The sequence below is a fragment of the Pelobates fuscus genome, chromosome 1 (genome assembly GCF_036172605.1).
Source record: "Pelobates fuscus isolate aPelFus1 chromosome 1, aPelFus1.pri, whole genome shotgun sequence".
Lineage (NCBI taxonomy): Eukaryota > Metazoa > Chordata > Amphibia > Anura > Pelobatidae > Pelobates > Pelobates fuscus.
This window is the reverse complement of record NC_086317.1, coordinates 174,587,997-174,615,099: the sequence shown is the minus strand read 5'-3', so window position 1 is coordinate 174,615,099 and position 27,103 is coordinate 174,587,997.

The following is a 27,103-nucleotide window of genomic DNA, read 5'->3' as shown; positions in this document are numbered from 1 at the left end:
TGGCACATATTGAATATTAATTTATTATTGGACTTTATACCTGTTGGATATCTTTCATTGGAATTTTTTTATTGCTTCCTGTATACCTCAAATTTTGTAATATAGAGATACTATGGATGATTTCTTGTTACAAGCAGGGGCATATGCTGAGCAGGCAGATACTTTGCAGTTTTCACAAGATGAAGCTCAAGCCATACTCTGGGAACAAACAGGGCTGGAATTACCTAATAATTTATCAGCCAAGGATGTTTATTTTCTCCTATTACGTCTACATAAGAAACGGATAGATCTGGACTTTCATGGTCTCTTTCTGTCTGATTATTATAAGGCGAAACGGATCCCTAGGGGCTTCAGAATTCTCAACATTCCCACAATTGGCCGAGGTAAAGCCAAAGTATGTAAAGACTGGACCTCAGTACTTAATAAAGCCTCTTTAGACTTAATGCTTATCATAATTCAGGATGTCAGAACCGATATGGACAACATTAAAAAGAAGATTGCTGAAGTAGAAACAGAACATGCCATTCTATTGACATCAACGGAGGGCACCAAAATTCTGAGTAAACTGCAAGATGAGCTTCTGGTGTACAAACAAGAATTAATCAAGTTTATAAAACAAAAATTTGAATATGTACGTCAGGACTATCAAGACCATCGTGTCTACAGATGGCTCACAGGGGATGGAAGACGTAGACCTATTCGTCAACGCAGGAGAATTACTCGACCCCAGGTACCTACAATTGATGTCACATCAGGGGAATCAGCATCAGAGAACTAGACGCAGAAATAATCTACTCCTTTTTTAGAAGGTACAGAAGTTGGAACAACCACGAGGAGCTGCGGCAAGGGAATAGGAGGAGGAGAACGAGGCAGTGACATAAGGGCAGGACCAGCTACTCGGGGAAAACCACCTCTACGGAGGTAACTCCAATCTTTAATATGTCCCAAAGATCCCTGGTTCCTCAAGAAATTGCAATACTCAGCCGAGGTCTCTCCTTCATACCTTCACCATCACCAAACCAATTTAAATGGAATACAGAGCTCTTCAATTTTGGGAGACAGATGTGCCTCAGAGAATTCTTCAATAATCCTGAGAGATCTATACCCAAAACCCGAAATCAAGAAACATCTTCACTCTTTAAGACCAAATCTTTTGACCCATACACAAATAAAGCATCGATTAAAACATATCTGTCTACGGTTAACTATCTCACACAGGAAGTTATTGGCATGCACAGGTGTAAATATAAGAATATGACTAATCAACAGGCGGAAGGCATCAAGAACCTGGCTAATGACCGCTCCATCATCATTCGGCCGGCCGACAAAGGCGGAGGGATAGTCCTTATGGACTATACATATTATGCAGGAGAATTGAAACAACAATTACAAAATGATACAGTTTACCAGCTGCTAGCGGGTGATCCCACAGATAGGATAAGGAAGAAAGTGGAAACAACTCTCAAGTTAGGTGTTGAATCTGGTCTGATAGATGTACAACTCAGTCAGTATCTTTTAAAACATCATCCTCGTACACCGATTATTTATACACTCCCAAAGATTCATAAGGACCCCGCTAGACCACCTGGAAGGCCAATTGTATCAGCAATAGATGGATTGCTGGAACCTATTGCCAAATGGCTTGATTCATTATTTCAGTCTCCTATAGCTGAACTCAACACCTGTATTAAGGACACCCCCAGTCTCATTGAAAAATGTAAACAACTTGACGTAAAGGATACCACAGCACTTATCACCATGGATGTAGGCAGCCTCTATACCGTAATTCCGCATAAACAAGGTATAGAGGCGATGAAATCAGTCCTTATCTCATCTTTAACCTATAAAGGACCATGTATTGAATTTGTCCTTGAATTGCTCTCTCTTGTGCTAAACAATAACTATTTCAGGTTCGAGGATCGATGGTATCTCCAGATCTTGGGCACTTCCATGGGGGCGGCAATAGCCCCCATGTATGCTAATGCATATATGTATATATATGAACAACAATGGATTTTATCCAAATTTGGGCAGTATATTTAAGGCTACTTTCGGTATATCGACGATTTGCTGCTAGTCTGGAATGGGAGTGCTGTGAAAGGCTGAAGAAATGGTACGATTCCATAACCAAGTGGAAAGTCCTATAAGGTTTACGTCGAACATCAGTTCTACATCTGTCCAATTTTGGGATCTGGAGATAGCTATCAGTGAACAGAGATTAACTTATTGTCTCTATACAAAACCCACGGATCGTAATACCATCCTACATAATAAAAGTGCACAGCCAATGGCACTAAGGAGGTCACTACCTAAAGCCCAATTTATGCGGGTGATCCGCAACAATTCGGAAAAAATCATAATGGAAAGACAATTGGAAGAGATGTTGGAGAAATTCCTTGAACGTGGCTACCGACGAAACGACCTAGTTAGAGCACAAGAAGAGGCAAAGTATGCCTGCTCCACTAAGGTCAAGAGAGTTGAGAATGAAGCCCCAAGGTAAATCTTCCCTATGACCTTCCATGATGCATCTCCAGGTGTCTCTAAGATCATCAAAGACAACTGGAAAATGATGGCGTGTGACGACACACTCCCTAAAGTGTTTAAAGAACCTCCACTTATCTGTTACCGTAGAAATAAGAACTTGAGGGATCTATTGGTTCATACGGATCCAATAAGGAGTTATGATAACAACACCGAAGCACAATGTCGGGGTAATATCCGCTGTCTTGGTTGTGTCACATGTGGGCATATGACACCGTCTCGTACTTTTCAGCACCCACATAAGAAAAAAACATTCAAGATCCGATACAACATAACCTGTAAGACTCCGTTTGTGATCTATAAATTGTCTTGTCCATGCGGACTCACCTATATTGGCAAAACCGAGACACCCCTATGCAAAAGAATTAGGGGACATAGATCAAGCATACGGGTGGCTTATCGGGATGGTACATCTGACCAGCCAGTTGCTAAGCACTTCCTTGCTTTTCAACATCCACTTTCAGCACTCAAGTTTTTGGCAATTGACCATATCCCACAGTCAAAACGTGGGGGAGATAGAGGCAAACTTCTTCTGAACCGAGAGACATTCTGGATCTTTACATTGGACACTATAGCCCCAAAAGGACTGAATGAAACAATCTCATATCATTCATTCATATGAATTGCTTGTAACATTTGTTTTTATAATTTTTTCAATTTTTTCCAATTTTTTCATAATTTTAATTAATTTTTTAATGTACTGTAGAATTTACTTCTCAAATATTCAAATATATAGTATCTATTTGCTTCTTATTTGTTTTTTATCTTTTTTCTATTAACATCCTGTTCCTGTGCCTTTACTTTGTATGCTTTTTCTGCCTTATACATCTAGAGTATACCTAAACAGTGGTATTAGAATTCACTCAATTATTAAATGGTGCTATCACCTTTATCACTATGCACTTTAATACACATTTTTTCATGCACTTTAAATGGATATTTATGCACTATTTTGCACACTGAAATTTAAATGCAGTGTATTACTAATTATGTTGCTATATATGCACTTATATTTGCACATAAAAGTTATGTATATTTATGGTTGGTTGTTTGTACACTTTGCACGGTCCTCTATGTATTATAATCTACTATAGGCAATTGTCACTTTAAATAATACTTTATTCACATCGAAATGTGACCCCTTTAAAGGAATTTGAACTAGTAGCTGTGTTCTTTATATATTCTATACTTATCAATTCGGGTTATCACGTCTAATACTTCAGTAAATGACACGTGATTTACACTATAATCTACACCATATTATGCACGGTCTATGTTTTGTTTTAATGATATGCATCGTAATGGTTGCCGTGGTGACTTGGCTTGTGTTCGGTTGTCACGGCAACGTATACCACGTGGTTACGCTATTGATGGGCGGAGCACTTTAGAACGCCGGCGGTACCGGAGAGTGTATACACCTGGAATAAGCTAATTTTCTAATGATTGTTTCCCCTATATATGTTGTTTCTTTGTACATATGGCTAATGTTCCTGATGAAAGTCCTGGATGAGGACTGAAACGTCGAGCTGACATTTTTTTAACCATGTTTAAATAAAATCTACAATTTTTATTTCTCTACAAAACCGTGAGTGCTGGTCATATTATGTATTCTGATATATATATACACATATATACAGTTGCAAGAAAAAGTATGTGAACCCTTTGGAATGATATGGATTTCTGCACAAATTGGTCATAAAATGTGATCTGATCATCATCTAAGTCACAACAATAGACAATCACAGTCTGCTTAAACTAATAAACACACAAAGAATGAAATGTTGCCATGTTTTTATTGAACACACCATGTAAACATTCACAGTGCAGGTGTAAAAAGTATGTGAACCCTTGGATTTAATAACTGGTTGAACCTCCTTTGGCAGCAATAACTTCAACCAAAAGTTTCCTGTAGTTGCAGATCAGACGTGCACAACGGTCAGGAGTAATTCTTGACCATTCCTCTTTACAGAACTGTTTCAGTTCAGCAATATTCTTGGGATGTCTGGTGTGAATCGCTTTCTTGAGGTCATGCCACAGCATCTCAATCGGGTTGAGGTCAGGACTCTGACTGGGCCACTTCAGAAGGCGTATTTTCTTCTGTTTAAGCCATTCTGTTGTTGATTTACTTCTAGGCTTTGGGTCATTGTCCTGTTGCAACACCCATCTTCTGTTGAGCTTCAGCTGGTAGACAGATGGCCTTAAGTTCTCCTGCAAAATGTCGTGATAAACTTGGGAATTCATTTTTCCTTCGATGATAGCAATCCGTTCAGGCCCTGACGCAGCAAAGCAGCCCCAACCATGATGCCCCCACCACCATACTTCACAGTTGGGATGAGGTTTTGATGTTGGTGTGCTGTGCCTCTTTTTCGCCACACATAGTGTTGTGTGTTTCTTCCAAATTACTCAACTTTGGTTTCATCTGTCCACAGAATATTTTGCCAGTACTACTGTGGAACATCCAGGTGCTCTTGTGTAAACTGTAAACGTGCAGCAATGTTTTGTTTGGACAGCAGTGGCTTCCTCTGTGGTATCCTCCCATAAAATCCATTCTTGTTTAGTGTTTTACGTATTGTAGATTCGCTAACAGGGATGTTAGCATTTGCCAGTGACTTTTGTAAGTGTTTAGCTGACACTCTAGGATTCTTATTCACCTCATTGAGCAGTCTGCACTGTGCTCTTGCAGTCATTTTTTACAGGACGGCCACTCCTAGGGCGAGTAGCAGCAGTGCTGTTTAATAAATTTTACATAGATATATTATAATTGTTTTATTATCATCGATAAATATAGACATAAATATTGCACAAAAATATTGCAAATTCGGATGGATACTTCCCCCAAGTTTCCCCTTTCCAATTTTTTATTATCATTAATTTAATTATTGTTATTTTTATTTTATTATAATATTAAATACCTAATAAAAACTATTTGAAAAGAAGATAAGGTAGTGGTGACTGATAATGAATAATCAGTATTGCTCCAATGGAGTTATCCTGTATATTTTACAGGAATGTATACAAGCAACTGAAAGAAATAAATAAGGCACACATTTGCGCACACAGACACACACTAGCAAGCATCATAGATGTGCTAGCAAAAATAAAAATAAAATTCATAGACAAACACTAGCACTTATAAAGATTGTACAAAGATCAAGACTCAAAGATTCTACACTACTAGTCAGGCACAACAGCTCCTTGCCCCAGCAAACAGGGCTGCCATTTGTAAAAATTGTCCTGTTATAGCATATAACTCAGACATGCTTTTTCCTCCTTGAATAGATATTTAATGTCACTTGTACAAGTTTCCATTGCGACAGTTGAACCACCCCGAAAGAGAGAGAAAGAGAGAGATAATATAAATTATCTATCTAAGGCAACATGGAAGTGTATCTGTTCCATGCTATCCACAGTCAACACAGTAAAATCAAATGGCTTATGTGTTCTTACTTGTCAGAATTGAGGAGCACATGCTAGGGGAAATTGGAGCAATAAACTATCACTGTAGTCTACATTCTCTGCATTAGTGATGTACCGAACTGTCCGCCGGCGAACAGTTCCAGGCGAACTTAGCGTGTTCGCGTTCGCCGCGGCGGGCGGACACATGCGCAGTTCGATCCGCCCCCTATTCATCATCATTGGGCAAACTTTGACCCTGTGCCTCTCGGTCAGCAGACACATTCCAGCCAATCAGCAGCACTCCCTCCCTTCCACACCCTCCAACATCCCTCCCAGCATCCATTTTCGATCCATTCTGAAGCTGCATGCTTAGTGAGAGGAGGGAAAGTTTAGCTGCTGCTGATTAGATAGGGAAATTGATAGCTAGGCTAGGGTATTCAGTGTCCACTACAATCCTGAAGGACTCATCTGATCTCTGCTGTAAGGACAGCACCCCAAAAAGCCCTTTTTAGGGCTATAACATCAGGCTGCTTTTTTTTTTTTTTTTCCTGTGTAATGTAATTGCAGGTGCCTGCCAGCTTCTGTGTGAGGTTCACATTGGATACTGTGCCTACTTGCCCAGTGCCACCACTCATATCTGTTTTAACAATAGGTTAAGCTTTACATTTAAAATAAATATTTTTTTTTCACTGTAATAGAAGAGCAGTTGCCTGCCTGCCAGCTTCTGTGTCAGGTTGGATGCCTTGCCCATTTGCACAGTCAGTGCCACCACTCATATTTGTTTTAACAATAGGTTAAGCTTTACATTTAAAATAAATATTTTTTTTTCACTGTAATAGAAGAGCAGTTGCCTGCCTGCCAGCTTCTGTGTCAGGTTGGATGCCTTGCCCATTTGCACAGTCAGTGCCACCACTCATATCTGTTTTAACAATAGGTTAAGCATTACATTTAAAATAAATATTTTTTTTTCACTGTAATAGAAGAGCAGTTAGTTGTCTGCAAGCGTCTGGGTGTCAGGCCTACTTCAGCGTGTGCTCTGCAGACCTGTGCCAGCGTGCTTTGACAGTTGCCAATCATATCTGGTGTCTCTTTAGCGTGCTTTTACAAAGAAAAAAGGTTTCTAGTGTAAGCTAATAGCAGCCAGTCAGTGTCCTTCAAGCGGCTCTGTCAGTCCTTCCTTCAGCGTGTGCTCTGCAGAACTGTTCCAGTGCACATTGCCAATCATATTTGATGTCTCTATAGCGTGCTTTTAAAACCAAAATTTATTTTTCACTGTTATAGATTGAATAGCAGTTACTTGTCTTCAAGCGGGTGTGTCAGTCCTTCCTTCAGCGTGTGCTCTGCAGAACTGTTCCAGTGCACATTGACAATCATATCTGGTGTCTCTATAGCGTTCTTTTAAAACCAAAATTTATTTTTCACTGTTATAGATTGAATAGCAGTTACTTGTCTTCAAGCGGCTCTGTCAGGCCTTCCTTCAGCGTGTGCTCTGCAGAACTGTTCCAGTGCACATTGCCAATCATATCTGGTGTCTCTATAGCGTGCTTTTAAAACCAAAATTTATTTTTCACTGTTATAGATTGAATAGCAGTTACTTGTCTTCAAGCGGCTCTGTCAGGCCTACAGTGTGTGCTCTGCAGAACTGTTCCAGTGCACATTGCCAATCATATCTGGTGTCTCTATAGCGTGCTTTTAAAACCAAAATTTATTTTTCACTGTTATAGATTGAATAGCAGTTACTTGTCTTCAAGCGGGTGTGTCAGTCCTTCCTTCAGCGTGTGCTCTGCAGAACTGTTCCAGTGCACATTGCCAATCATATCTGGTGTCTCTATAGCGTGCTTTTAAAACCAAAATTTATTTTTCACTGTTATAGATTGAATAGCAGTTACTTGTCTTCAAGCGGCTCTGTCAGTCCTTCCTTCAGCGTGTGCTCTGCAGAACTGTTCCAGTACACATTGCCAATCATATCTGGTGTCTCTATAGCGTGCTTTTAAAACCAAAATTTATTTTTCACTGTTATAGATTGAATAGCAGTTACTTGTCTTGAAGCGGCTCTGTCAGGCCTACAGTGTGTGCTCTGCAGAACTGTTCCAGTGCACATTGCCAATCATATCTGGTGTCTCTATAGCGTGCTTTTAAAACCAAAATTTATTTTTCACTGTTATAGATTGAATAGCAGTTACTTGTCTTCAAGCGGCTCTGTCAGTCCTTCCTTCAGCGTGTGCTCTGCAGAACTGTTCCAGTGCACATTGCCAATCATATCTGGTGTCTCTATAGCGTGCTTTTAAAACCAAAATTTATTTTTCACTGTTATAGATTGAATAGCAGTTACTTGTCTTCAAGCGGGTGTGTCAGTCCTTCCTTCAGCGTGTGCTCTGCAGAACTGTTCCAGTGCACATTGACAATCATATCTGGTGTCTCTATAGCGTGCTTTTAAAACCAACATTTATTTTTCACTGTTATAGATTGAATAGCAGTTACTTGTCTTCAAGCGGCTCTGTCAGTCCTTCCTTCAGCGTGTGCTCTGCAGAACTGTTCCAGTGCACATTGCCAATCATATCTGGTGTCTCTATAGCGTGCTTTTAAAACCAAAATTTATTTTTCACTGTTATAGATTGAATAGCAGTTACTTGTCTTCAAGCGGCGTTGTCAGGCCTACAGTGTGTGCTCTGCAGAACTGTTCCAGTGCACATTGCCAATCATATCTGGTGTCTCTATAGCGTGCTTTTAAAACCAAAATTTATTTTTCACTGTTATAGATAGAATAGCATTTACTTGTCTTCAAGCGGCTCTGTCAGTCCTTCCTTCAGCGTGTGCTCTGCAGAACTGTTCCAGTGCACATTGCCAATCATATCTGGTGTCTCTATAGCGTGCTTTTAAAACCAAAATTTATTTTTCACTGTTATAGATTGAATAGCAGTTACTTGTCTTCAAGCGGCTCTGTCAGGCCTACAGTGTGTGCTCTGCAGAACTGTTCCAGTGCACATTGCCAATCATATCTGGTGTCTCTATAGCGTGCTTTTAAAACCAAAATTTATTTTTCACTGTTATAGATTGAATAGCAGTTACTTGTCTTCAAGCGGGTGTGTCAGTCCTTCCTTCAGCGTGTGCTCTGCAGAACTGTTCCAGTGCACATTGCCAATCATATCTGGTGTCTCTATAGCGTGCTTTTAAAACCAAAATTTATTTTTCACTGTTATAGATTGAATAGCAGTTACTTGTCTTCAAGCGGCTCTGTCAGTCCTTCCTTCAGCGTGTGCTCTGCAGAACTGTTCCAGTGCACATTGCCAATCATATCTGGTGTCTCTATAGCGTGCTTTTAAAACCAAAATTTATTTTTCACTGTTATAGATTGAATAGCAGTTACTTGTCTTCAAGCGGGTGTGTCAGTCCTTCCTTCAGCGTGTGCTCTGCAGAACTGTTCCAGTGCACATTGCCAATCATATCTGGTGTCTCTATAGCGTGCTTAAAAACCAAAATTTATTTTTCACTGTTATAGATTGAATAGCAGTTACTTGTCTTCAAGCGGCTCTGTCAGTCCTTCCTTCAGCGTGTGCTCTGCAGAACTGTTCCAGTGCACATTGCCAATCATATCTGGTGTCTCTATAGCGTGCTTTTAAAACCAAAATTTATTTTTCACTGTTATAGATTGAATAGCAGTTACTTGTCTTCAAGCGGCGTTGTCAGGCCTACAGTGTGTGCTCTGCAGAACTGTTCCAGTGCACATTGCCAATCATATCTGGTGTCTCTATAGCGTGCTTTTAAAACCAAAATTTATTTTTCACTGTTATAGATAGAATAGCATTTACTTGTCTTCAAGCGGCTCTGTCAGTCCTTCCTTCAGCGTGTGCTCTGCAGAACTGTTCCAGTGCACATTGCCAATCATATCTGGTGTCTCTATAGCGTGCTTTTAAAACCAAAATTTATTTTTCACTGTTATAGATTGAATAGCAGTTACTTGTCTTCAAGCGGCTCTGTCAGGCCTACAGTGTGTGCTCTGCAGAACTGTTCCAGTGCACATTGCCAATCATATCTGGTGTCTCTATAGCGTGCTTTTAAAACCAAAATTTAATTTTCACTGTTATAGATTGAATAGCAGTTACTTGTCTTCAAGCGGGTGTGTCAGTCCTTCCTTCAGCGTGTGCTCTGCAGAACTGTTCCAGTGCACATTGCCAATCATATCTGGTGTCTCTATAGCGTGCTTTTAAAACCAAAATTTATTTTTCACTGTTATAGATTGAATAGCAGTTACTTGTCTTCAAGCGGCTCTGTCAGTCCTTCCTTCAGCGTGTGCTCTGCAGAACTGTTCCAGTGCACATTGCCAATCATATCTGGTGTCTCTATAGCGTGCTTTTAAAACCAAAATTTATTTTTCACTGTTATAGATTGAATAGCAGTTACTTGTCTTCAAGCGGGTGTGTCAGTCCTTCCTTCAGCGTGTGCTCTGCAGAACTGTTCCAGTGCACATTGCCAATCATATCTGGTGTCTCTATAGCGTGCTTAAAAACCAAAATTTATTTTTCACTGTTATAGATTGAATAGCAGTTACTTGTCTTCAAGCGGCTCTGTCAGTCCTTCCTTCAGCGTGTGCTCTGCAGAACTGTTCCAGTGCACATTGCCAATCATATCTGGTGTCTCTATAGCGTGCTTTTAAAACCAAAATTTATTTTTCACTGTTATAGATTGAATAGCAGTTACTTGTCTTCAATCGGCTCTGTCAGGCCTACAGTGTGTGCTCTGCAGAACTGTTCCAGTGCACATTGCCAATCATATCTGGTGTCTCTATAGCGTGCTTTTAAAACCAAAATTTATTTTTCACTGTTATAGATTGAATAGCAGTTACTTGTCTTCAAGCGGCTCTGTCAGGCCTTCCTTCAGCGTGTGCTCTGCAGAACTGTTCCAGTGCACATTGCCAATCATATCTGGTGTCTCTATAGCGTGCTTTTAAAACCAAAATTTATTTTTCACTGTTATAGATTGAATAGCAGTTACTTGTCTTCAAGCGGCTCTGTCAGGCCTACAGTGTGTGCTCTGCAGAACTGTTCCAGTGCACATTGCCAATCATATCTGGTGTCTCTATAGCGTGCTTTTAAAACCAAAATTTATTTTTCACTGTTATAGATTGAATAGCAGTTACTTGTCTTCAAGCGGGTGTGTCAGTCCTTCCTTCAGCGTGTGCTCTGCAGAACTGTTCCAGTGCACATTGACAATCATATCTGGTGTCTCTATAGCGTGCTTTTAAAACCAACATTTATTTTTCACTGTTATAGATTGAATAGCAGTTACTTGTCTTCAAGCGGCTCTGTCAGTCCTTCCTTCAGCGTGTGCTCTGCAGAACTGTTCCAGTGCACATTGCCAATCATATCTGGTGTCTCTATAGCGTGCTTTTAAAACCAAAATTTTTTTTTCACTGTTATAGATTGAATAGCAGTTACTTGTCTTCAAGCGGCTCTGTCAGGCCTACAGTGTGTGCTCTGCAGAACTGTTCCAGTGCACATTGCCAATCATATCTGGTGTCTCTATAGCGTGCTTTTAAAACCAAAATTTATTTTTCACTGTTATAGATTGAATAGCAGTTACTTGTCTTCAAGCGGCTCTGTCAGGCCTACAGTGTGTGCTCTGCAGAACTGTTCCAGTGCACATTGCCAATCATATCTGGTGTCTCTATAGCGTGCTTTTAAAACCAAAATTTATTTTTCACTGTTATAGATTGAATAGCAGTTACTTGTCTTCAAGCGGGTGTGTCAGTCCTTCCTTCAGCGTGTGCTCTGCAGAACTGTTCCAGTGCACATTGCCAATCATATCTGGTGTCTCTATAGCGTGCTTTTAAAACCAAAATTTATTTTTCACTGTTATAGATTGAATAGCAGTTACTTGTCTTCAAGCGGCTCTGTCAGTCCTTCCTTCAGCGTGTGCTCTGCAGAACTGTTCCAGTGCACATTGCCAATCATATCTGGTGTCTCTATAGCGTGCTTTTAAAACCAAAATTTATTTTTCACTGTTATAGATTGAATAGCAGTTACTTGTCTTCAAGCGGGTGTGTCAGTCCTTCCTTCAGCGTGTGCTCTGCAGAACTGTTCCAGTGCACATTGCCAATCATATCTGGTGTCTCTATAGCGTGCTTAAAAACCAAAATTTATTTTTCACTGTTATAGATTGAATAGCAGTTACTTGTCTTCAAGCGGCTCTGTCAGTCCTTCCTTCAGCGTGTGCTCTGCAGAACTGTTCCAGTGCACATTGCCAATCATATCTGGTGTCTCTATAGCGTGCTTAAAAACCAAAATTTATTTTTCACTGTTATAGATTGAATAGCAGTTACTTGTCTTCAAGCGGCTCTGTCAGTCCTTCCTTCAGCGTGTGCTCTGCAGAACTGTTCCAGTGCACATTGCCAATCATATCTGGTGTCTCTATAGCGTGCTTTTAAAACCAAAATTTATTTTTCACTGTTATAGATTGAATAGCAGTTACTTGTCTTCAAGCGGGTGTGTCAGTCCTTCCTTCAGCGTGTGCTCTGCAGAACTGTTCCAGTGCACATTGCCAATCATATCTGGTGTCTCTATAGCGTGCTTTTAAAACCAAAATTTATTTTTCACTGTTATAGATTGAATAGCAGTTACTTGTCTTCAAGCGGCTCTGTCAGTCCTTCCTTCAGCGTGTGCTCTGCAGAACTGTTCCAGTGCACATTGCCAATCATAGCTGGTGTCTCTATAGCATGCTTTTAAAACCAAAATTTATTTTTCACTGTTATAGATTGAATAGCAGTTACTTGTCTTCAAGCGGCTCTGTCAGGCCTTCCTTCAGCGTGTGCTCTGCAGAAATGTTCCAGTGCACATTGCCAATCATATCTGGTGTCTCTATAGCGTGCTTTTAAAACCAAAATTTATTTTTCACTGTTATAGATTGAATAGCAGTTACTTGTCTTCAAGCGGGTGTGTCAGGCCTACAGTGTGTGCGAAGCGGTTGATGATGACGATGCGTCCATGGATGTCACGTGGGTGCCCGCTCGGCAAGAAGAAGAACAGGGCGAAAGTTCAGATGGGGAGACAGAGAGGAGGAGGAGACGAGTTGGAAGCAGGGGGGGTCATCGCAAGGAGCTAGTGGCACAGTCAGACAGCATGCATCGGCACCCGGGGTCAGCCCGACAGCACGCCAATCAACGCATGCTGTGTCCACCACCAGAATGCCGTCATTGCAGAGCTCAACAGTGTGGCATTTTTTTTGTGTGTCTGCCTCTGACAACAGCGATGCCATTTGCAACCTGTGCCAAAGGAAACTGAGTCGTGGGAGGTCCAACACCCACCTAGGTACAACTGCTTTGCGTAGGCACATGATCTCACATCACAAACGCCTATGGGATCAACACATGAGTACAAGCAGCACGCCTACTCAAAGCCGCCATCCTCCTCCTGGTCCAGCATCTTCAGCCACGTCAACCACTGCTGTCCTTCTTGCCCCCTCTCAACCATCCGCCACTCCGTCTCCCGCCTTGAGCAGTTCCCGCTCATCTGCCCACAGTCAAGTGTTTCTGTCAAGGACATGTTTGAGCGTAAGAAGGCAATGTCACCAAGTCACCCCCTTGCCCAGCGTCTGACAGCTGGCTTGTTCGAACTATTAGCCCGCCAGCTTTTACCATACAATCTGGTTGAGTCTGAGGCGTTCAAAATTTTTTTAGCTATTGGGACACCGCAGTGGAAGGTACCCAGCCGGAATTTCTTTTCACAAAAGGCAATCCCCAACTTGTACTCGATTGTGCAAAAGGAAGTCATGGCATGTCTGGCACACAGTGTTGGGGCAAGGGTCCATCTGACCACTGATACCTGGTCTGCAAAGCATGGTCAGGGCTGGTATGTCACCTACACTGCGCATTGGGTAAACCTGCTGACGGCTGACAAGCAAGGAATGCGTGGCATTGCAGAGGAGTTGGTGACACCGCCACGAATTGCAGGCAGTCCTGCTGCCACCTCCTCTACTCCTCCTACTCCATCCTCTTCCATAACCTCCTCGGCTGAGTCCTCTTGTGCCGCTGCTTCTTGCTCCACATCAACGGCCCCCCCCCCCCCAGCTCTCCAGGTACTATTCCACATCCCGGATACGGCAGTGTCACGCCGTCTTGGGTTTGACTTGCTTGAAAGCAGAGAGTCACACCGGACAAGCACTCCTGTCCGCCCTGAACGCACAGGTGGAAAAGTGGCTGACTCCGCAGCAACTGGATATCGGCAAAGTGGTGTGTGACAACGGAAAAAAATTGATAGCGGCATTGAAGTTGGGCAAGTTGACACATGTGCCGTGCATGGCACATGTGTGTAATCTGATCGTACAACGCTTTGTGCATAAGTACACAGGCTTACAGGACGCCCTGAAGCAGGCCAGGAAGGTGTGTGGCCATTTCAGGCGTTCCTACACGGCCATGGCTCACTTTGCCGATATCCAGCGGCGAAACAACATGCCAGTGAGGCGTTTGATTTGCGACAGCCCTACACGTTGGAATTCAACACTCCTAATGTTCGACCGCCTGCTCCAACAAGAAAAAGCTGTTAATGAATATTTGTATGACCGGGGTGCTAGGACAGCCTCTGGGGAGCTGGGATTTTTTTGCCACGTTACTGGACGCTCATGCGCAATGCCTGTAGGCTCATGCGTCCTTTTGAGGAGGTGACAAACCTAGTCAGTCGCAACGAAGGCACCATCAGCGACATCATACCATTTGTTTTCTTCCTGGAGCGTGCCCTGTGAAGAGTGCTGGATCAGGCTGTAGATGAGCGTGAAGAGGAAGAGGAAGAGTTGTGGTCACCATCACCACCAGAAACAGCCTTATCAGCATCGCTTGCTGGACCTGCGGCAACGCTGGAAGAGGATTGTGAGGAAGAGGAGTCAGAGGAGGATTGTAGCTTTGAGGAGGAGGAGGAGGAGCAAGACCAAACACAACAGGCATCCCAGGGTGCTCGTTGTCACCTATCTGGTACCCGTGGTGTTGTACGTGGCTGGGGGGAAGAACATACCTTCAATGACATCAGTGAGGAGGAGGAACGGGAAATGAGTAGCTCGGCATCCAACCTTGTGCAAATGGGGTCTTTTATGCTGTCCTGCCTGTTGAGGGACCCTCATATAAAAAGGCTGAAGGAGAACGACCTGTACTGGGTGTCCACGCTACTAGACCCCCGGTATAAGCAGAAAGTGGCGGAAATGTTACCGAATTACAACAAGTCGGAAAGGATGCAGCATTTGCAAAATAAATTAAAAAGTATGCTTTACACAGCGTATAAGGGTGATGTCACAGCACAACGGGAATCTAACAGGGGAAGAGGTGGAAGTCATCCTCCTCCTCCCACGACCACGCCGGCAAGGACAGGACGCTTTAAAGACGTGTTGTTGATGGAGGACATGCGGACCTTTTTAAGTCCTATGCATCGCCACAGCCCTTCGGGATCCACCCTCAGAGAGCGACTCGACCGACAGGTAGCAGACTACCTCGCCTTAACTGCAGATATCGACACTCTGAGGAGCGATGAACCCCTTGACTACTGGGTGTGCAGGCTTGACCTGTGGCCTGAGCTATCCCAATTTGCGATAGAACTTCTGGCCTGCCCCGCTTCAAGTGTCCTGTCAGAAAGGACCTTCAGTGCAGCAGGAGGTATTGTCACTGAGAAGAGAAGTCGCCTAGGTCTAAAAAGTGTAGATTACCTCAACTTTATTAAGATGAATGAGGGATGGATCCCGAAGGGACTGACACTGGGCGATACATTCGATTAAAAAAGGCCTGATGAGATGAGCTGCCTTGGGCTAAAAATGGTCCACACGCTGCTGTATTTTAGCTCTGAATGACGTTTGACTTGCGTGACTTATCCGCCACCAACTAGGGTTCAAGCCGCCATGTTTTAGGGCACTTTCTGCCTGTGAAACAAACATCAATTTTTCTGGCCACTGCTACAGCGGCTGCAACAATACCAAATTTTTCAAGCATGTGTACATGCCTAATTTTTAGGCCCACTGGTGCAGCACTGTGGCTTCAAAAACCAAACCAAAAAAAAATCCTCCAAGATGGCACCAATATACCAGTGGTCTAAGCATCTTCCCACCTTGGCCTAAAAAGGGGAGGTGATTCAACAATTAAAAATCTCTGCCATTTACACGTCCACTGATAGGAGACGCGGAAGGTATTAAACTGATATGAACAATACTAAACTCACCACTCCTATCTGGTGGCACATTAGCTTGCCCGCGCAGTGCCCCAAATTTCAAGTAAGAGGACCGACCAAGCATCTTCTTCCATCTCCCTGTTACATAAATCAATGCCATATCCATAGAAATTGTAGAGAATATCCAGGATAGTTTTACAGGGCCAAATCATGTCGCCTGTTGAAAGAGGTGACCTTGCTCGGGTCCCAGGTGTGTGGTTCCTAAAATGGCTGCCATATACACGTCCACTGATAGGAGACGCGGAAGGTATTAAACTGATATGAACAATACTAAACTCACCACTCCTATCTGGTGGCACATTAGCTTGCCCGCGCAGTGCCCCAAATTTCAAGTAAGAGGACCGACCAAGCATCTTCTTCCATCTCCCTGTTACATAAATCAATGCCATATCCATAGAAATTGTAGAGAATATCCAGGATAGTTTTACAGGGCCAAATCATGTCGCCTGTTGAAAGAGGTGACCTTGCTCGGGTCCCAGGTGTGCGGTTCCTAAAATGGCTGCCATATACACGTCCACTGATAGGAGACGCGGAAGGTATTAAACTGATATGAACATTTACTAAACTCACCACTCCGAGTGCTGTTATTTATTTAATTTTTTTGTGGTGAGGCTTTACAGGACAGAGTGCTTCTCCACGGGACATGTTAACTCACGGGCAGCTGGCTCATCAAGGAACCAGAGCAGCTTGAACGAGGTGACCTTGCTCGGGTCCCAGGTGTGCGGTTCCTAAAATGGCTGCCATATACACGTCCACTGATAGGAGACGCGGAAGGTATTAAACTGATATGAACAATACTCCACTCCTATCAGTAGGTCCGTCCCATTGTGATTTATGCCCCCCACCCACCACGCAGGGATGGGGGCCGGGGGGGAGGAAAGTAGGCCCCCCCATTGTGATTTATGGCCCCCACCCACCGCGCAGGGGTGGGGGCCGAGGGGGGGAGGACAGTAGGTCCCCCCATTGTGATTTATGGCCCCCACCCACCGCGCAGGGGTTGGGGAGGACAGTAGCTCCCCCAGTGTGTATCATGGGCTTTGAGGACAGATGTCAATCCATACCTGCCAAGTGACCCTATGTAGGGGTAACAGTCCCTATTCTGCTCTGTGTCAGTGTGTATCATGGTCTCTGTGGACGGTGAACAGTCTCTATTCTGCTCTGTGTCAGTGTTTATCATGGTCTCTGTGGACGGTGAACAGTCTCTATTCTGCTCTGTGTCAGTGTGTATCATGGTCTCTGTGGACAGGGAACAGTCTCTATTCTGCTCTGTGTCAGTGTGTATCAGGGGTTTTGAGGACAGGTGTCAATCCATATCTGCCAAGTGACCCTATGTAGGGGGAACAGTGCCTATTCTGCTCTGTGTCAGTGTGTATCAGGGGTTTTGAGGACAGGTGTCAATCCATATCTGCCAAGTGACCCTATGTAGGGGGAACAGTCTCTATTCTGCTCTGTGTCAGTGTGTATCAGGGATCATTAGGATAGTTGTCAATCCATATCTGCCAAGTGACCCTATGTAGGGGGAACAGTCCCTATTCTGCTCTGTGTCAGTGTGTATCAGGGATTTGACTATCTTTATTCAGATTGAAAAATTACAATTCCAGGAAAAATTTATCAAACATTTACAAGAACATGTTATGCACATCATAGAAACAACGTAAACCTCTTTAAAGCCACAAACTTAAGACAAAAAATACGTACACACAATGTGTAAGGGTTTGAAAGAATATTCTGAATCCTTACACGTTTACTTTATCGTTTGTTTGATTTTTGTGAACCATATATAAACTACAAGCAGCGTGAAAACTATAAAAACTCAAGTGGCCATGCTGATCAAATTAAATAGTATGCTTTACACAGCGTATAAGGGTGATGTCACAGCACAACGGGAATCTAACAGGGGAAGAGGTGAAAGTCATCCTCCCCCTCCCACGACCCCGCCATATCTGCCAAGTGACCCTATGTAGGGCTAACAGTCTCTATTCTGCTCTGTGTCAGTGTGTATCATGGTCTCTGAGGACGGGGAACAGTCTCTATTCTGCTCTGTGTCAGTGTGTATCAGGGGCTTTGAGGACAGGTGTCAATGTTAGGGGATTTCTGCCCTTTATGGATTAAAAGCAGACTCTGCATCAACTGTGTAATTTTCCATGGGAGTTTTGCCATGGATCCCCCTCCGGCATGCCACAGTCCAGGTGTTAGTCCCCTTGAAACAACTTTTCCATCACTTTTGTGGCCAGAAAGAGTCCCTGTTGGTTTTAAAATTTGCCTGCCCATTGAAGTCAATGGCGGTTCGCGCGGTTCGCCGGTTCGCGAACATTTGCGGAAGTTCGCGTTCGCCGTTCGCGAACCGAAAATTTCGGGTTCGCGACAACACTACTCTGCATCCTTGTATTAATTAATATGTAGAACATTTTTTTTTGCATTATTTTTAAAGTTTGGGAAATGCGTCTGTCAGGAATACAAATTACATACTGAATTTAGGTCAGAAAATATCCTTCGCAGATAGTATAGAGTGGCAGGATTTAACACGGTGCTTATAATGGAAAAACATAAATGTCCAATAGAAAAGGAGTATCGATGGTCATCAGTGCACCAGTTGCAATTTAAGAGTTATCCAGACGAGCAACCCCTTGCTCACGATTCCTAGAGGGGTATTGGCTATACCTCACTGAGGAGGCTTAACAAGGTTCTAACAATCATCTTGGGTTGCAGAAAGAGCCGGCCTGCATTTTGGACCTGGACCACATTTTTGGATGAGATCAGTCTGATGTGCAAATGGCCTAGGTTCCCTTTGTAATGTGTAGATAACTGGAGGTTTATTATTATCACTCCAATGTCCATTTAAGTGTAAGCTCACAAGCCACGTCAAGGCAAGACCTCTTAGGTCAGTCCTAAACTAACAATTTGTTAGTATAGGACTCACTTAAGTGGTTTTGCCTTGACGTGACAGGTGAGCTTACACTGAAAGGGTCTGTGGAAACAGTGGACAGAAGGTGTTTAATTCACTCCCCATTAAAAATTCTATCTTTAGACATTCCCACCATATGTGTATATATATATATAGGTCCATTTCTGTCCACATCCTCAAGCAGACATCTGTTTGTGTCCTACCAATTCTATGCAATTTGACAGGGGGTTGTAAACCTCCTAAATAGGATTTTTATGCATCTGTAAGGAAACCGAGACTGTGGCACAGAACCTGTCCCACATTTCTCCTTCTAGTATTTGTCTTAGGTCATCCTCCCACTGCTGGACATATATAAGGTCACCCCAAACCTTGAAGTCAGAAAATATAACTATACATATTGAATATAAGCCCCTTTTAGGCAACTCTCCTTATCACATAATCTTTCAAAGAAAATAATCTCTTGCCTGGCTACCTGTTTTACCCTCTTCTTCGTGTCATAATCAAGTCAAGTATCGGAAGAAGTTCCAGGGAGTCATATGGCCTTTCTCGTCTAATTTGCAAATTTCCATAATAGAGTTACATTCCCACAAGTGATGAAGGTGCTGGATCCAATTATTCTAAATGTTCTGCAGCAGCTCCATCTGTCATGTTATTTTTCTGCTCCAAGAAAACCAATATTTAGAAGATCATCTGGATCATCTTTTAATCACTGCAAAAAATTAAACTCTTCCTACTTTTTCCCTGTGTTTAGCCAGACCTTTTCCCTCTGTTTAGTCAGACCTCTTTGTTTAGGTACCTAATTCACATAATAGATACATATATGTCTTGATCTGTGTTTGACTTCCTGTGTTTGCCACAAGATGATGCAAGGATACAAAATTGCAATTGATCAGTATCTGTGTAACAAGTCAGAATTTCCATTTTGTGTGTGTGTGTGTACAGAGTACACAGCATATAGATTATAGATCCATCTACAGAGTGTTCTGGTGAAAATATTCACTCAAACATGAGGAAAAGTAGGAAAGCTACACAACCCAAGAGTAATTAAAAGGCATTATAAAAAGAGACGATAGATTGACTGAGTGACTGACTGACTGACTGACTGAAAGGAAGGCAAGCAGGCAGACAGAGATCATGCATTCACTTTCACTATTTATTATTTTTGTATCATTATTAAGTACCTATGTTTTATTGAATATTATGCTGTATTTATCTTCATCAGACTCTTAGGTTATGTACCTCTGTACCGTTTCACTGTTTCGCTGAAGTTAATCTATACAGAGCACTGTATAGATGGATATTTTTGAAATATATACTGCTGGGAAACCTTGGGTCCTGGCATCCATGTTACTTTATCATGTATCACCTACCTAGAGATTGTTGCAGACCACATACACCCCTTTAGGGGCAATGGTGTTCCCTGATGGCAGTGGTTTCTTTCAGCAAGGTAATGCACCCTGCCACACTGCACTAATTTTTCAGGAATGGTTTGGGGAACATGACAAAGATATCAATTTGTTGCAGTGGCCTCTAAATTCCCCAGATCTCAATCAAATTGAGTATCTGTGGGATGTGCTGGAACAACATATCCGATCCATGGAGGCCTCATAACTTGCAGGACTTGATAGATCTGCTGCTAATGTCTTGGTGCCAGATACCACAGCACACGTTCAGAGGATGCATGTTTTGGCAGAACAAGGGTAAACTATATTTTATTTTATATATATATATAAAATGCCTTTCAATACATATAAGGACGAATTGATGATATATATATATATATATATATATATATATGTTTGAGTTATATATACACTCAAACATCCACAAACTGCTACACATTCTCACAGATACACACACACACACAATATTACACTCTCAAACACTAACAGACACACACACACAATATTACACTCTCAAACACTAACAGACACACAAATTGTTACAGATACTTACAGATACACACGCTGAACGACTCACAGATGCACAAACTGTGACTTACACACTGTTACACACACACACACTCATACCTGACAGATACGCACTCACAGATATATACACGCCAAACACGCACAGATACACATACTATGACTTACACACTGTTTCACATACACACTCATACCCTCACAGATACACACAACGTGTTACACATACTCACAGATAAACACATTGTAACACATATACAATATATACACATACACTATAACATACACACTTAAACACAGCTTCTTTATAATATAATATGCACATTTAAAACATTCAGTTATGTGTTCTTTGTTTTAAAAAAATATCTGTTTTTGATAATATTTTTTTTATTGGTAGTTTATTGGTAGTTTACTTTAGTTGTACAGCTAATACATCACAAAGTAGTTATAATTATAAATTATAGATGTAAGGGTAACAAAGCTATCCCTGCAGCTTTGTCAAAACCAAAAGAAAGGGGGGGGGGGTCCCTGTTTATTATTTATGCTTCCCATGGAAAAATTAAATAGAATCAAAGGTAAACTTATCTAAAGTTAAACAGTGCAAATGTATGTGTGGAGGAATGAGACCAGTTCAGCATTAAGAAGAAGGAGAAGGACAGACAGCAATTTGTTCCATGAGCATCTGGCAAAATAAGGCTTAAGCATGACCAAGACAAAATGAATATGGGTAGAAAACCTTGGTACATCAAGGGCCACTCAGGACATAAAGGACCATTCTTTGTTTTATAGGTATTTAACCTCAGTAGTGGATTGAATAATAAAACAAACATTAGTTAGAACAACATATTATATATAAGGAGATCAGAGCAATAACTGCAGATATGGCCAAAATGAAATCCTTAATGCAGAATGTCAGCCTTATAGATAAGTTCCTGATTGTTATTTATGTGCCCCAAGGAAAAGGCAAACAGAATCAAAGGTAAACATATAAAATGACAAACAGTACAAATATATGTGGTGAGGGATTATACTAGCTCAGACGTAAAGTGCATGAGAAGCATACATGGTTATTTATTCCATGAGCAATAGGGACTAAACATGGCCAATACAAATTAAATATGACTTGAAAACCAAGGTACATAAAGGACCATTTAGGACCATCTCTGTGAAGTCGTTATGGCATGTGGAGATCCTGGGAACCAACTTACCTTAAAGGGTTAAACCATTTGTGAATAGTTAAACCATAAGGTTCTCTTCACATCTGTCTGCTCAGCCCCTTGCTTCCTCCTCCAGCCCCAGCTTTTCAAGCTTTTCCCTTGGGCACCAGTGATTGGCTGAGGGCATCAGGTGACACTCTCAGTCTTTCACAAGCTGCCCTGCTTTGATTTTCTCTATGGGTGCCACTGACTAGTGCATATAAGTTGACAGCTAACATCCCATATATTCCAATTGGAAAAATACATGTTAGCAATATGGTATTACATGGAAACTCTATAGCACATATCAAAACATATTAAACCGTATCGAACAACCATAACATTAAAGAAACAGCTACATAATATAAACATAACATTATTCTTTATATACAGTTGTAATAAAAATGATTCAACCCCCATTGAAAATCATGCTTATTGTAAAAAATGTACATACTGTTTCAGCTGTTTGCAATGAGCAAACCAAACTAAAGCAATTGGAATAGCTCAACACAACGAATGCTTCAAGTGGTTTCCCCAAATTCAATTGAAAATACAACTTCATCAGTCTCAAAATTATTTACCCCTTCATGGCAAGCATCTTTAGTGCTTAGTAGAGCATCCTTTTGCTGTCATGACCTGCTGCAAATGAGATGCATAGACACCAGCTTCTGGCAGCATTCCTGTGGAATCTTAGCCCATTGTGTATGAGCAATGACCTCCAGTTCAGTAATGTTTTTCGGTTTGTGTGCTGCAACTGTCTTCTTCTAATCCAACTAGAGATTTTCTATAGGTTTCAAGTCAGGTCACTGTGATTGTCTATGTAGAATTTTCAAGAACATCTTCTGCAACCAAGCCTTGGTGGAATTGAAGGTATGCTTGGGATCATTGTCTTGTTGGAAGGTCCAATGATTCCCAAGCTTCAACTTACTCACAGACAACATTACTTTTTCTCCTAAAATTTCCTGTTACTTAAATTAATCCATCTTGCGTTCCACACACTGCAAGTTTCCAGTGCAAGAGGATGCAAAGCAGCCCAGAGCATCACCGAGCCACCACCATGCTTGACTGTAGGCAGAGTGTTCTTTTTAGCGTATATTTGTTTCTTCTTCCTCCAGACATAATATTGGTCCAATAGGCCAAAAAGGTCCAGTTTTGTTTCGCTTCACAGAAAAGAATTCCTAAAACTTCTGTGGCTTATTTATATGATTTAAATCATACTAGAGCCAACTTTTCTTGTGCTTTTGGGTCAATAGTGGTAAACATTTAGGAGTTCTGTCATGGAAACCTTCTGCATTTAGTACTGCGCTCACTAAAACCTCAGTGTTTTTCAGTCACTGGTTGCAGCTATTGATAGCTTAATTTTTCTGCCTGTCCAGACAGTGTAACCACTTTTCCTTCAACTTTGAACTTGCAAACTATGCTTTCAATGGTGTCTCTAGGAACATTCAGTGCCTTTGCTATCTTTCTGTATTCTGTTCCTTGTTTGTGAAGGGTGATTATCTCTTCTATTAACTTTGTTTTAACATGCAGTCAAATGTGACACTCAAACCCCCAGTCAGTTAAGGAAGTCAAGTGTTCCAGCTCAAGCACACTTGGTGAAACTAAAGAAACCTTTGATTAGTTGCATCATATGTGCTTTAGACAACACCTGTTTTGCATATTTGTGCTGTTATGATGGATTTTATTAAGGGGGTTGAATAATTTTGAAACTGGAGAAGCACTCAATGTGTTGAGCATGGGCGTAGGAACCGGGGGGATGGGGGGGGCACATCCCCCCCCAGCAAATCATGCGGGGGGGACAGGTAATGGGGAAATCCCCCCCAGCTCCGCGGGCCCCCCTTTTGCTGCAGCCGCCCGAGCGCTCTGCAGAGAGCCTCAGGTGGCTGCAGCTCTGCCCGGTCTGGTGCGTCCATGAGGGCGCACCGCCCGGGCGCAGCCAGAGGAGAGGGGCTAACAGGAGGGAAGCGCTCAGCGCTCCCTCCTGTCACTCCCTCAATGTAGCGTGGCCGAGCCCTATATAGTCCGCCGGTACAGGGAGCATCTGTCTCCTGTACCCGGCCGGACTAAAAGGAAGTGAACACTGAGTGTGCACTTCCTGTTAGTCCGCCGGGTACAGGAAACAAAAGCTCCCTGTACCCGCGGACAGTACAGAGCTCGGCCACGCTACAACACAGGTAGGGGAGGGGGGAAGAAATAAACAGGGAGGGAGGGGAGAAAGAAACAGGGGGGGAGAAAGAAAAAGGGAGGGAGGGGAGGAGAAAGAAAAAGGGAGGGAGGGGGGGAGAAAGAAACAGGGAGGGGGGGGATAAAGAAACAGGGAGGGAGGGGGGATAAAGAAACAGGGAGGGGGGATAAAGAAACAGGGCGGGATAAAGAAACAGGGGGGGGAGAAAGAAACAGGGAGGGGGGGGGGGGGGAAGAAACAGGGAGGGAAGGGGGGAGAAAGAAACAGGGAGGGGGAGAAAGAAACAGGGAGGGAGGGGGGGATAAAGAATCAGGGAGGGAGGGGGATAAAAAAACAGGGAGGGAGGGGGGATAAAGAAACAGGGAGGGAGGGGGGATAAAGAAACAGGGAGGGAGGGGGGATAAAGAAACAGGGAGTGAGGGGGGATAAAGAAACAGGGGGGATAAAGAAACAGGGAGGGAGGGGGATAAAGAAACAGGGGGGGAGAAAGAAACAGGGAGGGGAGGGGGGAGAGAGGGGGAGAAAGAGTGACAAGGGAGGGGGAGAGAGAGTGACAAGGGAGGGAGGGAGGGGGAGAAAGAGAGTGACGAGGGAGAGAGATTGACATCCATCACACACACACACAATCACACAATCATGCCACCCTTACACACACAGAAACACACAATTCATCCTTACACACACTCAATGCACCCCGTGCACACACACACAATCACACAATCATGCAATCCTTACACACACAGAAACACACAATGCATTCCTTACACACACTCAATGCACCCCGTACACACACTCAATGCACCCCTTACAGACGCACACACTGCATCCCGTACATACACAGAATCACACCTTGCAGCCCTTACACATACAAACACAGATTCACACAATGCATTCCTTACACACATATCAGGACATCCCCTACACACTCCACCCCCTGTGAACAAACTCATTGGTGGAACGTGAAGGTGGACCCTGGGACCCAGACCTTGAGCTGTGTAAAGGGCCCCCCAAAAATGGAGTTGCTTCCCGTTCTCACAGAACATTGATTTTTGGGACCACAGTTACAAACAGCCTCCAGAGAGCCTGTTCTACACAAGACCAGTGGAGCCAGACTGCAGCTAGAGACCATCATCATCCTCATCTGGTTGTAAGTAGGCAATCTAGCATATTATTCGTGGCACTAATCTCTAATTTACCTCACATTAAAGAAACACTATAGTCCCCAGAAGCACTGCAGCTTAATGTAGTGGTTCTGGTGTCTATAGCCTGTCCCTGCAGGCTTTTTAATGTAAACACGGTGGCACTCCAGCACTGGCGTTAGTTAACATGGCAGAAAAATAATTGGAAAGTCTTAGGGGGGCTACTAATAAGGATAGGGGGAGAGGGGTAGGTAGAAAAATAATTGGAAGGATTTAGGGGGGCTACTAATATGGATGGGAGGAGGGGGGAGGTAGAAAAATTATTGGAAGGGGTTAGGGGAGTACTAATATGAATGGAAGAGGTAGGGTGGGTTCTAATATGCATGGAAGGGGTTAGGGGGTACTAATATGCATGGAAGTGGTTAGGGGGGTACTAATATGCATGGATGGGGTAGGGGGTTAATATGCGTGGAAGGGGTAGGTGGGGTTCTTTTGTGCATGGAAGGGGTAGGGGTGGTTCTAATATTCATGGGAAGGGTAGGGGTGGTTCTAATCAGGAGGATCCCGGCGCTGTATCCGGGTAAGTAAAACCCCTTCCTTGTAGTGACCCTTTAATGTTATTATTTAATCATTTTATATAGCGACTGCAAATTCCGTAGCGCTGTACAATGGGGTAAACAACTCCTAGTTTACGGAATAAGAATATACCCGGCGAGTAAAAATGCTATCCCCCCCAGATTTTTTTGGGTTCCTACGCCCATGAATTGGTGTGGATTGTTCATGTTTAGCCTGATCTCCTCCATCGCCTGAATCTTTTCTACCTTAGATACCCAATCCTGCACAGGCCTTTAACCCCTTAAGGACACATGACATGTCTGACATGTCATGATTCCATTTTATTCCAGAAGCTTGGTCCTTAAGGGGTTAAAGGGACACTATGGGCACCCAAACCACTTCAACTCATTGAAGTGGTCTGGGTACAGTGTCCCAGCATCCTTAGCCCTATTAAGATAATTATAAAAAACAGCAATAATTACCTTTATCGGTTAACTCCTATTCTGGTGGCTGTCTACCAGACAGTCACTAGAGGGACTTTTGTATCGTTAGGTGACTTTGGTCACCTAACTGAGGCTGGACATCCTCACGCTTTGCATGAGGATTGCCAGCATCACCGGAATCCCCATAGGAAAGCACTGAATAATGCATACTATGGAAAAATCCTAAGGCGAGCGCGGCCATTGACAATCATGCACATTAGGTCTCCAAAAGGCGTAACCGAGCCAGCGCCGAGGGACCCAGGTAAGTGACAGTAGGGGTTTTTAACCCAATCTGCACATTTTGAATTTACTTTGAAATTATTATTTTTATTGAATAACCCTGATAAGGATCTAAAGCTAAACATTTGCAATATTTGGTCTGCTTACACTAATTCACTCCTTGAAATATCGTCTTAGACCTTCTAAAAATTAACTAAAATCCTAGACCAATAATCAGGACTAAATGAACCAATTGCGAGTTATTTTTCTTTAGTTGCATAGAAATGATGTATAATCAAAACTGCGAAAAAAATATACATTATTTATAATTTTAAAAATATGTTATTCCTAGTTATTGTGTTAC